Below are 12,407 nucleotides of genomic sequence, written 5' to 3' on the forward strand. Positions count from 1 at the left end.
GGGACTTGCGTGCGCTTCGCTTCTGAGCACGAGCTACTAGGGACAGGGGCATTTTAATTATTTTTTTATATATATATATATATATATATATATATATATATATATATATATATATAGTAAACATTGGGGGTTTAGCTTAAGTGGTAAATGCGATTGTTAGCGAGTCCACAGCAGCCAGTTGTAAGATTTAAGGGCATGGCAGCCCATTTTTATTAAAGGGAAACAAAATAAAAAGTCCATTCATAGGATTCCCACGCAGGGGTTCTTCTCCAATACAGTTCACAAACACAAAATGCCAAGCTTGCTGGCTCCTAGGCTTACTTCAGCCTGGCTGTACCTGTTAAACCTTGGCCCACTCCTGGCCTCAACAGGATTCTCCAGTCTGTTGTCTCCCCGACTTCAGGACTTCCTTCAGCCCCTCTTGGACTCACTAGCCACCCCAGGTCTACTAGCCTCTCAGTCCATCGGCACAAAGTCCCCCCCACACAAGGGATGTAGTCTTGCAGGGTAGACAGACAGCTCCCCACACACAGGTCTGCCTTGCAGCAACAGACAGCTGCACACACTCCACCTTCCTCTCCACTCTGTTCTCACCAGTCCCTGATTATATTGGCTGTTTTCACCTGAGCACCCAACCTGCTGGCTATTCCCAAGACCTGGACACAGGGCCGGAGATCCCATCCCGCCCAAGTCTCTGCAGGATCTCCAAACCACACAGCCCCATTCAAACTTAGCAAAACCCGGAGAAAGCTGCCAAAACAGTTTTCTCCGTTTTAAAGTTATGCCGTGAAGTTCTGCTGTCCACTGACATGCAGACTCTGTGTCCGTTTTTCCTGCGTTTTTATGGTGACCGGGACCCTGACTATTACATATCCCCCCCCTTTGTTTCGAACCCGAAGGGGGCGGAACACCAGCACACGTCATTAGGGTTGGGACACCTCTGTGCTGGCTGTCAGCCGCGTAGGCCCAACCCTTTTTCCGGGTGCGCTTCCAGGTAAGTCCTACCCTGACTCTCCATGGGATCCCACTTTTTTCTATCCTACGCTTTCTCCCTCTTCTGGGGTTCCTGGGCATACTCTCCTCTCCTGGGGGAACTCTGCCTTCTCTGATCCTACCTTTCAGCTTACGGAAGTAAGTTTTACCTTTCACCACAGGACTTTCAGGTTCAAGAACCCCTCTTTGGTTACCCACGGCAACCACATCACTTTTAAAAGCACCACTCATTAGCAGATCAGACATTTCAATGTCAGCCAGTCTAACACAATCAGTGCCATCCATCTTAGTGCTTGGCAGAACTAGACCAGAGGAGGGACCACTCACAGGTAAGTGACTACAACCCACGGGTCCATAGCACAGCTCCATCTTACCTGTTGTCTGACACTCCATGGGTAACTGATCAAACAAATGACACTGATCCACACAACTACTTCTTTCTGATGTACACATTACATTGTTGCAGAAACCAACATTAGTACTTTCTCTCACAGCGTCTCCGGGTACTTGAATTTGTACCTTGGTGCGACTGACAGGAAAAATCTCTGCTATTGCCACGTCCATTTCTGTCCCTTCCTTCATGTGAAGTCTAGCGGGTGAGGCAGTGTCCGTGCCCTCTACTAACCACCGCTCAGCCGCACTTTGGACTGCATCAGCAGAAATTTCCATAGTCACCGCATCAGGCGGAGAGACTTCTGATGTTTTCAAGCGTTCTGAGCGCCTTCCATCCAAACCGGTAACCGGAAGCACCCTCTCAGAGAACCTTGAGACCATCTGCCACACTGCTAACAAATATGGTACCAACAAGTTTCTCTTGTGAATAACATCAAACATAGCCTGTACTACTTGGCTCCACCTAGTGGTACTACGCAGCACCACCTTGTCCGACCACGGTGGAGACACCCAAGTGTACAGCAAATTGCCTTTTTGGACTTCAAGCATTTTCAACAATACATTAGTCAACTTAATGCGACCCACGTCTACATACAAGACCTTTCTAGGGACTTTTCCATTATCAATGACGTGGAGGGGCTCATCCACTGAAGCTGGAAAGGTAGAGACATTTATAGCGACCTCCACCTCACTGACGGTATCGCTCTTCACAGCCTGGTGCTCAACTGGAGCGCCGTCAGACGTACATATAACATTTAGCCCTTCTGTCACAGCATCAGGGAGCCGCTGCAGGTCATAAGTTATATTGCCATTTTTGCACTCACTATTTTCCAGCGGTTGAGCTGCGGATAACACAACTGCCATGCATGCGCCCTTAACCGGTCCTTCAGACTGGAGGGGATCAATCTCTGCAGGGGCCAACATGCCCTTGGTCACAGGCCAGCCTGTAGTCCCTCCGTTGGGCATAGCAGGTGTTATGTCCACATCTGTGTTACCCAACCTAGCCTTATCCAGCATGGCTAGCAATTGTTTAGCCCAGCTGTCCCAGTTAGTGGTACTTCCCTGACAGGCATTCTGCAGCGCTGCACCCCCTGTTCCAAGAGGCACCAAAGGAACCTGGGTCTCATTACCCAATACAGTACATTTGTCATCGCTATACGCATCACATTGTACAAGCACAGTTTCACTTATGTCACATTGGGACGATGCTTCGTCGCAAACCACAGGGTGCAATACCCCATTTTGACCATATTGTTCTGGTGGCGCTACCAGCACATCCTGCTTTACACTACTAGCTTTTACAGTATGAATACATTTTTCACCAAATTGGTCACACACCAGGCGGGTGGTCTGCCCCCACACACTCTCATTGTGTGGTGCAGTCCCTCCTTGTTCCCCCAGAGTAGTACCAGAGCGTTCCTGGACAACCTCCAGTTCCAACACAGGGAGACCCCATGAGACTTTCCTGGACAATCCTGCGCTTCTGGTTGTCATGGGAGATATCCTACTTCCATCATTGGTAGCAAACACATTTCCAACATTAACACTTTTGTCAGTATAACCATCAGCATTTTCATTACGTTTAGACATAATTTCTACTTTTGTGGATTGTCCATTACCCACCACAGCCTGTGAGCCTCTCCTCACAGAACCCTCTATATTTAAAGGGGAATATTTTGCTCTTTGCGCAGCTCCATAGCTGACCTGGGAAACGCTCTGCTTCATCACTGCAAGCTCATTGGAGGTTTCCCTGGGCAACTCTGCAGCACCTGTCACTAGGGAACATGGCACAAAGACACTTTTGGTCACCCCTAGCTCAACTTTCCCAGCACTCTGCTGGATTATAGCAGGCGCATGCACAGTCCCCATGTCCATTTGAGTCTTTAACCTTGCCGTCAGCTGGGCTTCACCATATGCCATACCACTGCTCTGGGTAGCACACTGCAGCAAGTCTATGTCCATTTGTACTGCGGATCTCCCCACTGGACATACTCCCACTTCACTGGGATCAAAATAATAAACTGAAACAGTCTTACCATTTTCAGTGGCTGGCATCATAGTCTTCACTTGAGTGCGCTGTCTCTTATCTGCGGTGTCTCCATAGGCTGCATCTTTCATGTGGTCATGGAAAAACACTGCAGCCTTTTCAGACCCACCAACACCCCCTGCATGTAACACAGGATCCCTGTTGCTAAAGGTAACAGCAGACCAGCACTCCAAAGATGGTTGGCTACACCGATGCCCACTCATGCTCTCCTGAGCCATTACTTGATTGGTGCTTTGCTGTCGCAGGGACGCCTCTCTCGTTGCTATGGGTGATGACCTCCCTTTGCTGGGGCATTGCTGGCGGCCCATGATGCGATGGAACTCTCCTCTAAGAAGGATTTCCTCTTTAAACTGGCAGTAGTCATCCTGGTCACCGTCCATCAAATGGTAAACCGATCGGTACTCTACCCGTAATAAAGTTTGCAGCAACTTTGGCCACTGATCTCTAGGCCATTTCCTCCTTACAGCGACTTTTTCAAATCTTTCTAGGAAGTCTCCAACCTCCTCTGTAGGTAGCATGGGTTGCATGTAATCAGAGGCCACTATCTCAGCCCTTTGCACCACATCCGACTCTTTAGTCTGGTTCCACTTGGACCACTCATTCACAGTCTTATACACCACTGGCCCCTCATCTGTGTTGCTATGGGCAACCACTCTCCATCCTGGCCTTTGGTCAGCCTCTCTTCTGGCACAGAACACAGGCTTCCCTCCGCTGGATCCTGTCTTAAGCTGTGTCGCTTTCACACTTTTTGCAACAGCTGCTGGTTTAACTGCAGCAGTGTTGCCAGGGGCAACAACACCTCTCTCCCAGGTATGGACATCCGGCAGCTCTCTCTTTGTAGCGAAGGTTGGCTTGCCTTCCACTTTAGCTTGGTCCATTCCTGCCAGGTGCCGCTTGCACCAATCCACTGCAGATTCAAACGCTGGTGGATGCTCCACACTAGCAGTCACATATGCACTCATTGCAGCAGTGTTGTTAGGGACAACAGCAGCCCTCTTTTCCCTTGAAAAAATTTGTTCAAGCATGTATGGGGTTCTATCAGGCGGTAACAACCCCTCCAGCCACAGAGCTCTATCTCTGGCTTCAGCAAGAATCGCCTTTTTTTTCTGTTTTGACCGCCCCATCCTTGCGGTGTTGCACACAGCAACCAGTAACACAGTTCACGCAGAGAGAGGAAAGAAAAAATGCAATTTTCTTTTCACAGGTACACAACCTGCATGCAACACAGTCCGTCAATTTTTGTGCAATGCTGTTTGCCTGGCTGCCCCACAAAGCTAGCAGCAGTTCCCGATGCGACTCACCACAGGAGCAGGGACCCGGATTCAACCGTTCTAGATGCCCGCTGAATCCACCACTGTAAACATTGGGGGTTTAGCTTAAGTGGTAAATGCGATTGTTAGCGAGTCCACAGCAGCCAGTTGTAAGATTTAAGGGCATGGCAGCCCATTTTTATTAAAGGGAAACAAAATAAAAAGTCCATTCATAGGATTCCCACGCAGGGGTTCTTCTCCAATACAGTTCACAAACACAAAATGCCAAGCTTGCTGGCTCCTAGGCTTACTTCAGCCTGGCTGTACCTGTTAAACCTTGGCCCACTCCTGGCCTCAACAGGATTCTCCAGTCTGTTGTCTCCCCGACTTCAGGACTTCCTTCAGCCCCTCTTGGACTCACTAGCCACCCCAGGTCTACTAGCCTCTCAGTCCATCGGCACAAAGTCCCCCCCACACAAGGGATGTAGTCTTGCAGGGTAGACAGACAGCTCCCCACACACAGGTCTGCCTTGCAGCAACAGACAGCTGCACACACTCCACCTTCCTCTCCACTCTGTTCTCACCAGTCCCTGATTATATTGGCTGTTTTCACCTGAGCACCCAACCTGCTGGCTATTCCCAAGACCTGGACACAGGGCCGGAGATCCCATCCCGCCCAAGTCTCTGCAGGATCTCCAAACCACACAGCCCCATTCAAACTTAGCAAAACCCGGAGAAAGCTGCCAAAACAGTTTTCTCCGTTTTAAAGTTATGCCGTGAAGTTCTGCTGTCCACTGACATGCAGACTCTGTGTCCGTTTTTCCTGCGTTTTTATGGTGACCGGGACCCTGACTATTACAATATATATATATATATATATATATTACATTTTTTTTATCACTTTTATTCCTATTACAAGGAATGTAAACATCCCTTGTAATAGGAATAGTGTGTGACAGGTCCTCTTTATGGAGAGAGGTGGGGTCAATAAGACCCCACCTCTCTCCACCAGGCTAGAAAGCATTAGATCGGGAAAAAATTCACTGATTTCAAGCTTTTAGCCGCGATTGCGGCTTTGTTTATGTTTTTAAATCTCTATGCTCTTCTTTCGGCCGCGGCCGATTCGTTCTCCGGGCCTCCGATGGCACGGGAGAGCCCGGAGAACCACCGGATGGCGGTGGGAGGGGGGATGTCCCCTCTCACCGCCTGTAAGAACGATCAAGCAGCGGAACCAAAGCTATGATCGTTCTTATGGTGCGCACAATCGCCGCCTGTAAAAAAGGATATCTGAATAATGCCTGTAGCTGCACCCATTATAAACATTTCCCCCACTGAAGTCCAGGACGTCATATGACATCCTACGGTACAGAAGTGGTTAAAATTTGGCATGGAGACAGGGCTGGTGCTACCACTAGGCAGCCTAGGGTGCACTGGAGAGAGGCAGGGGCACTGCCACCTAGGGAGCCCGGCCATCGGTGATCCTACTCCCTCTCAGCAACTAACTCAACAGGCAGCCACTCCACTCTAGAGTCCCTCCGTACAGTGTTAGAGGCGCTGGCACATGACAGGTGCAGGCCTGATCCTAGTGACCATTAACACCATATACCATAACCACCTCTGTACCTACCCCACCAGCCCAATAATACCAGGGACCACGCTGTGGAGTAAAATTGGCCTTCAGGCCTCTTTATTTAAATATAAAATGTAAACATAAATAACTTTAAATAACTTTAAATAACTATATACACATTTTAACTCCTAGTGATCTGAAGACCACACCTCTCCCCTTGTACACTGGGACAACAAATTATTAACTAGGCCTCAGTCGCGAGACGCCGACTCAGAGGCAGCATAACCGTCCTCAGTGACATAACACTTTTAACCCCTTCCTGTTAACCCACGTCAACAGCAAGGTACTCAAATAACCCCCATACTACGTATAGGTACAGCCTTTTTCACACCCACCTTCCAGACTTCTCCTGTCTTACAGGGACCCAAAACCGCCACCGCTCACAAGGGTAAAGCCTTATCCTTGCGAGCACCTCCACACCCTCAGGGCCCTCTGGATTCCCTCCTGCAGTCCCAGAGTCCACAATGCAATGCCAACGTCATTGAGGTGAACCCCATCTCTCCGCAGATACCGCCAGGTATCCACCTCAAGCTCCCTGTGGCGTACTACCAAACCCCCATTACGAATGAAGAACCTACCCACTTCCTTGTTAACCTTCACCTGAGCCTTGTTAACCTTCTCCACAGACCAAGCCCACCTCCAAGCAGTTCTGCCCACCATGTCAGACCAAATAATGATCATATCAGGGAACAAAGAGTGCAGCCTGAGAAAATCATATTTTACATCCCTAATCAACTGATGCATGGACCTAGCCCCCATGTCATTGCCACCTGCATGAATTAACAATACATCGGGCGTTTGGTCTAGGCACGCAAACTTCTGCACCTCTGGCATGACCCTGCTCCAAACCATCCCCGGTACCCCGATCCATCTGACCTGTGCTTCCCGAACAGGGATACCTAGCTGCCTCCCATTGGGCCGAACATCAGCCCGTCTGGCCCCCCAAAACACGTATAAATGGTCCAGGATCCAAACCAGGCCATTCTCACCACCTGAAAAACATCAAACAAAACACACATCAAACTCCCAGCCACAGAAAAAAAAACACCTCCCATCTTTTTTTTTTTTTAAAAAGAACAACTTGTAACCCCCATGAACCTCCATGGACCCCAACCTAATCATGCATTAACTGTGGGCGAATGTAAATCTTGAATCTATCCGATTCCCACCGCCCTATCCTTTTCACCACGTCTGTATTCAAACCAGCTCGGGCGGCTTCAGTAGCCGCCCCAATCCGGAATGAATGGGCGGCGTAAACCTTCGGGTCATACCCTGTCCCCACCAAACACGGCTACGAACTGGAACCACGACAAAGCCGACCCATCCTGATGCATCAAAAAGGATCCCGCCAGTCCCGGACGCATGGAACGAAAAGATTTCACCGCCCGTACAGGACAGATGTCTGCTCCCGGAACACTAAACAACTGTAGCCGCATGCCCTTACCCTTCTGGTCTGTCTTAGACCTACGCACCCAAACTCCTACCACTCCTTCCCAATACTCCACATCCTGATCCAACAACCCACCTTGTACCCCTCTAGAGGGACTAACCAGTTCACCCACTCTGAGCGCCCCAAAAAAGGCGAGCGCAAAGGCGGCCTTGAAAAGCCCACACTCGTAGGCCGATGAACACACTGTATGCAGCTGAAGAAAAAGGTTCTGCAACAACCCAAAAAAACTGGCCGACGCTGATCCGCAGCCCTGCGACCCTTCCTGTACCCCTTCACCGTCTGCTTCACCCTAAATTCCTTAGTGTGGTCTTTCATACCGTGCCACTTAAAGAAGAATGTCAAACCTGCCAGCGCCCGATCAATCGCCGATACCAATGCTCCTTGCTCCATCTTCAAAGTCAGAAAATACAGCACGGCAATACCAGCCTCATTCCCCACCGGAGAGATCCCCAGTCCCAGGGCCAACTCCACCTATTCCTTCCATACATTTGAGTAAGCCTTCGAAGTAGCCCCGCTCACCGACCGCTGGATCCACCGTGCTGCGCTGTCAAAACAATGTCCCAAATCCAGTCGGGACAGGGAACCCTGTGTCGCTCCGCTGCTGGTGCCAACTCCTGGAACCTGTCTCACTGAAAACGAGACAAAGCGTCAGCCAGAGTGTTCTCGACCCCCGGAAGGTGTACAGCATACATGAATACATTCAAGTGCAAACACCGTAGCACCAAATGACGCAATAAGCTCACCACCGGCGGAGATGCCGCCGAGACACGATTCACTACCTGCACTAACCCCAGATTGTCACAATTGAAGCGCACCTTCAAATTCTGCAAGGACTCCCCCCACAGCTCCAACGCCACCACGATCGGGAAAAGCTCCAGGAGTACCAAGTTCTTCAAGAACCCCGCCTCCTTCCACCTGCTCGGCCAGGCCTCAGCGCTCCACTTTCCTTGGCAAAACGCCCCATACCCCGAGGAGCCCGCCGCATCTGTGAACAACTCCAAGTTGAAGTTGCTGACAGGCCCGGACATTCACAACGCACGACCGTTAAAGGATTCGAGGAACTCATGCCATACCCTCAAGTCGGCCCTGTGTTCCCCAGTGAGAGTCACGAAATTAGTAGGTTTTCACACGCTGGCAGTCGCTCCCGACAACCTGCGGCAAAACACCCTGCCCATTGGAATTATCCTGCAGGCGAAGTTCAACTTGCCCAACAGCGACTGCATCTTGCGCAGCTGAATCTTCCGCAATCCAATAATCCCCCACACCTCCTCCTTCAAAGCAACCAGCTTATCCTCTGGGAGTCCAAAACAATACCCAAGAAAACAGTTGAGGTCGTGGGGCCCTCTGTCTTCTCAGGAGCCAAGGGGATCCCGAAACGATCCGCTACATACTGCAATGTGCCCAACAATACTGAGCATGTATTCGACCCAGGAGGGCCCACGCACAGAAAATCATCCAGGTAATGGATGATAGAGTTGAGCCCCAATGCATCGCGGACGGCCCACTCCAGAAAGGAGCTGAATGTTTCGAATAACGCGCAAGAGATGGAGCAACCCATGGGCAAACAACGATCCACATAGTATGCCCCATCCCAAGTGCATCCCAGCAACCGAAAACTGTCCGGGTGTACCGGCAACAACCGGAAGGCTGACTCCACGTCGGCCTTCGCCATAAGGGCGCCCCGCCCGCACCTGCGCACCCACGAAACAGCAGCGTCGAATGACGTATAAGACACCGTACAATCCTCAGGCGCAATGGCGTCGTTTACCGAGCCGCCCTTCGGGAAAGACAAATGGTGTATCAATCGGAACTTGCCCGGTTCCTTCTTGGGGACAACCCCCAGCGGGGAACCACCAAGTCCTCCACCGGAGCCGTTGAAAATGGCCCAACCATCCGACCCAATTGCACTTCCTTGGCCAGTTTCTCCGAAACCACGAAGGATGCAGCAATGCTGACTTTAAATTCTGCGCTTCAGGGGGAACGATAGCAATAGTACAGGGGATTCGGAAACCGCTAGCAAAGCCCTCTTCCAGCAACTTTGCCGCGCGCCTATCGGGATACCTATTGAGGATGGGTAACATCCTTCCCACCCGCACCGGCGTCGCTCCCCTTACCCGCAGACTCTCCGGGACGGTTCTGTAACGCCACTGGCGTTATTCAGTACAAGATGAGCGCAGCCTTACCTCATTCCATCGGCTGCGCTCCTCTCTCTGCACTGGCCGCGTCACTTCCGCCGCGCCAGTGTTTGCGTTCCACGCTGGAACGCGGAAGCGCACCCCAGCGTGCTCTGCTGTTTCCCGCACCCCGTCGGCTATTTAAATCGCCAGAAATTACGGCAGGGTGTTCCGCTATTTCGTTGGACCCCTGCCTTCACCCGGGACCCGCTCTAAAGACCCCTGAAGGACTACTTGAACTGAGGCCCTGATTCCTCGTCCTGGTCTGCGACCAGCAACCCCTTCAGGCATCACTTCACCATTTCCAGGCTCCAGCTCACCCTCTCCAGCTTTCAGCATTCCAGACATTCCTTCACACCACTCCAGCTTGCAGCTATTTCTCGTGGAAGACCAGCAGTACCGCAAGTATCTGAATCTATGATTTATCTGTTAGCAGGCTATAATATCTTCATCTCCTAAGGAACTTTGTATATGCATGCTACCCTTCCTGCTTATTTGAGACCTGCCAAGATACATCTATATGAGCTGTCATTTGCCTACTATTTGATTCACTAGTGCTGTCTTTAAACCAGAGACTTTAGTTATAATTACTACAACCCTCAATATATAATTTACATGCTCCGGCACATCCCTATACTGCAAAATACTAGCTTATGAATTAATAAGCTCTTTGATTGTGTTGGTACTCCATCTGAGGTTGTGATGATATAAACCATTAACTCTTACCATATATTAGAGTGACTAATTGGTTTACACCTGAGAAACCTCCGCAGCTGAGATCCAATTAATCAAATCACACATATCAAGACAGGATCGTCACAGGTTCTTGCCTCGCTCGAAGCACTTTGACAAAGCGTGGGTACCCCCACACCCTGAACACGTGTGTTTGAAGCGACAGCTTGTGCCATACTTACACGTCCCCTCATTGAACTGCCAGCAGTAGACATGTGCACAGCAAAAATTTTCGTTTATTTCTGTTTCGTTTCTGTTCGTTTATCGTGATTCGTAGCGAGTCGTAATTTCGTAAGACGTTAGTTATCGTATTCGTACTCTTTAGTATTTTCGTAACACTCTTTTTTCCGTTTCCGTTTTTTTCTGTTAGTTTATTTTTCGTTGAATCGAGATTCGTATTTTCGTTATATTTTGTATTCTGCCTCGTTCGTATTTTTTGAATGAATTTATTTGTTTATTCGTTTTTACGTTGGTATATTTTTCGTTTTTTTTTATATTCGTATTTACATTATATTTACCATCGTGCCGCATTCGTATTTTCGTAAGAAATAGATCTTCGTTGTTTTATCATCATTCGTATTTTCGTGTCTTGTTTCATTCGATTGTAAAAACGTGCTTTAGTAGATCTTAGTGCATTCGTAATTCAGTTAAAATACATTTTACATTGATTCAACACACTACTCATCGTAATTTTGTAAATCTAACTTGACTGCGATAGACTACTTGACGGTCTTACTGATACTGATTATTACTTTCGTAAGATTGTTTTAGTAAATTTGTAATCGGGCCTCAATTCGTTATTTTACGCAATGTGTCAGAATTGCGCTCCGCTAACGCTACTAATGTGTGTTGTAAATCATTCGTACTTTCGTAAGTACATCGCAGCAAATCTTAACCATTCGAAAATCTCATACTATACTTTCGTTTTCGATGCGCGGCTTATAGCCTCCGCCCCTGGACTCCATTTTGAGACGGTGTATGAGTGCGTGGTTTGGCGAGGGAGGAACAGAGAGCAGGGCAGAGGTGGGCTTGTCGAATTTCGACTTGTTTTTGTGTGGTGGTTTCACTGGTTTGCTATCTTTTGGGCAATTAAAATCATGTATAGGAGTGAGAATGGACATGTGAGTGTTGAGACTGAGAGTGAGAATGTTGGTGTTAGTCAGTGTGTTGATGTGAGACTTGTTGGTGTGACTGAGAGTGAAGTGGAGGAGAGGTGTGGAGCAGAGGAGATGAGTGTGGTGGAGGAGAGGCATGGAGGGGAGAAGAGGCATGGAGGGAAGAGGAGGCGTGGAGGGGAAGAGAGGAGTGGAGTGGAGGACAGGTGTGGAGGAGAGGAGAGGAGTAGAGGAGAGGCATGGAGGGGAGAGTAGGCATGGAGGGAAGAGGAGGCATGGAGAGAAGAGGAGGCATGGAGGGGAAGAGAGGAGTGGAGTGGAGGAGAGGTGTGTAATGAAGAGGAGGCATGGAGGGGAGGAGAGGAGTGGCGTGGAGGAGAGTAGTGGAGTGGAGGAGAGGAGCGTAGTGGAGGAAAGGCGTGGAGGAGAGAGGAGGCGTGAAAGGGAGGAGAGGAGGGTAGTGGAGGAAAGGCGTGGAGGAGAGAAGAGGCGTGAAAGGGAGGAGAGGAGGGTAGTGGAGGAAAGGCATGGAGGGGAGAGGAGGCGGGGAGGGGAGGAGAGGTGTGGAGTGAAGCCGAGGCATGGAAGGGAATGTGGAGGTGTAGTGGTGCGGGAGCATGGCA

General features: G+C 49.6%; 1 protein-coding gene across 1 annotated transcript in view; it reads left to right on the forward strand.

Annotated features, from left to right (window-relative positions):
* SEMA6B (semaphorin 6B) overlaps positions 1-12,407 on the forward strand; it is a 1,705,299-nt gene that overhangs the window by 690,438 nt on the left and 1,002,454 nt on the right. The gene's annotated exons all lie outside the window — the stretch shown is intronic.

The sequence above is a fragment of the Rana temporaria genome, chromosome 1 (genome assembly GCF_905171775.1).
Source record: "Rana temporaria chromosome 1, aRanTem1.1, whole genome shotgun sequence".
In the NCBI taxonomy this organism is placed as follows: Eukaryota; Metazoa; Chordata; class Amphibia; order Anura; family Ranidae; genus Rana; species Rana temporaria.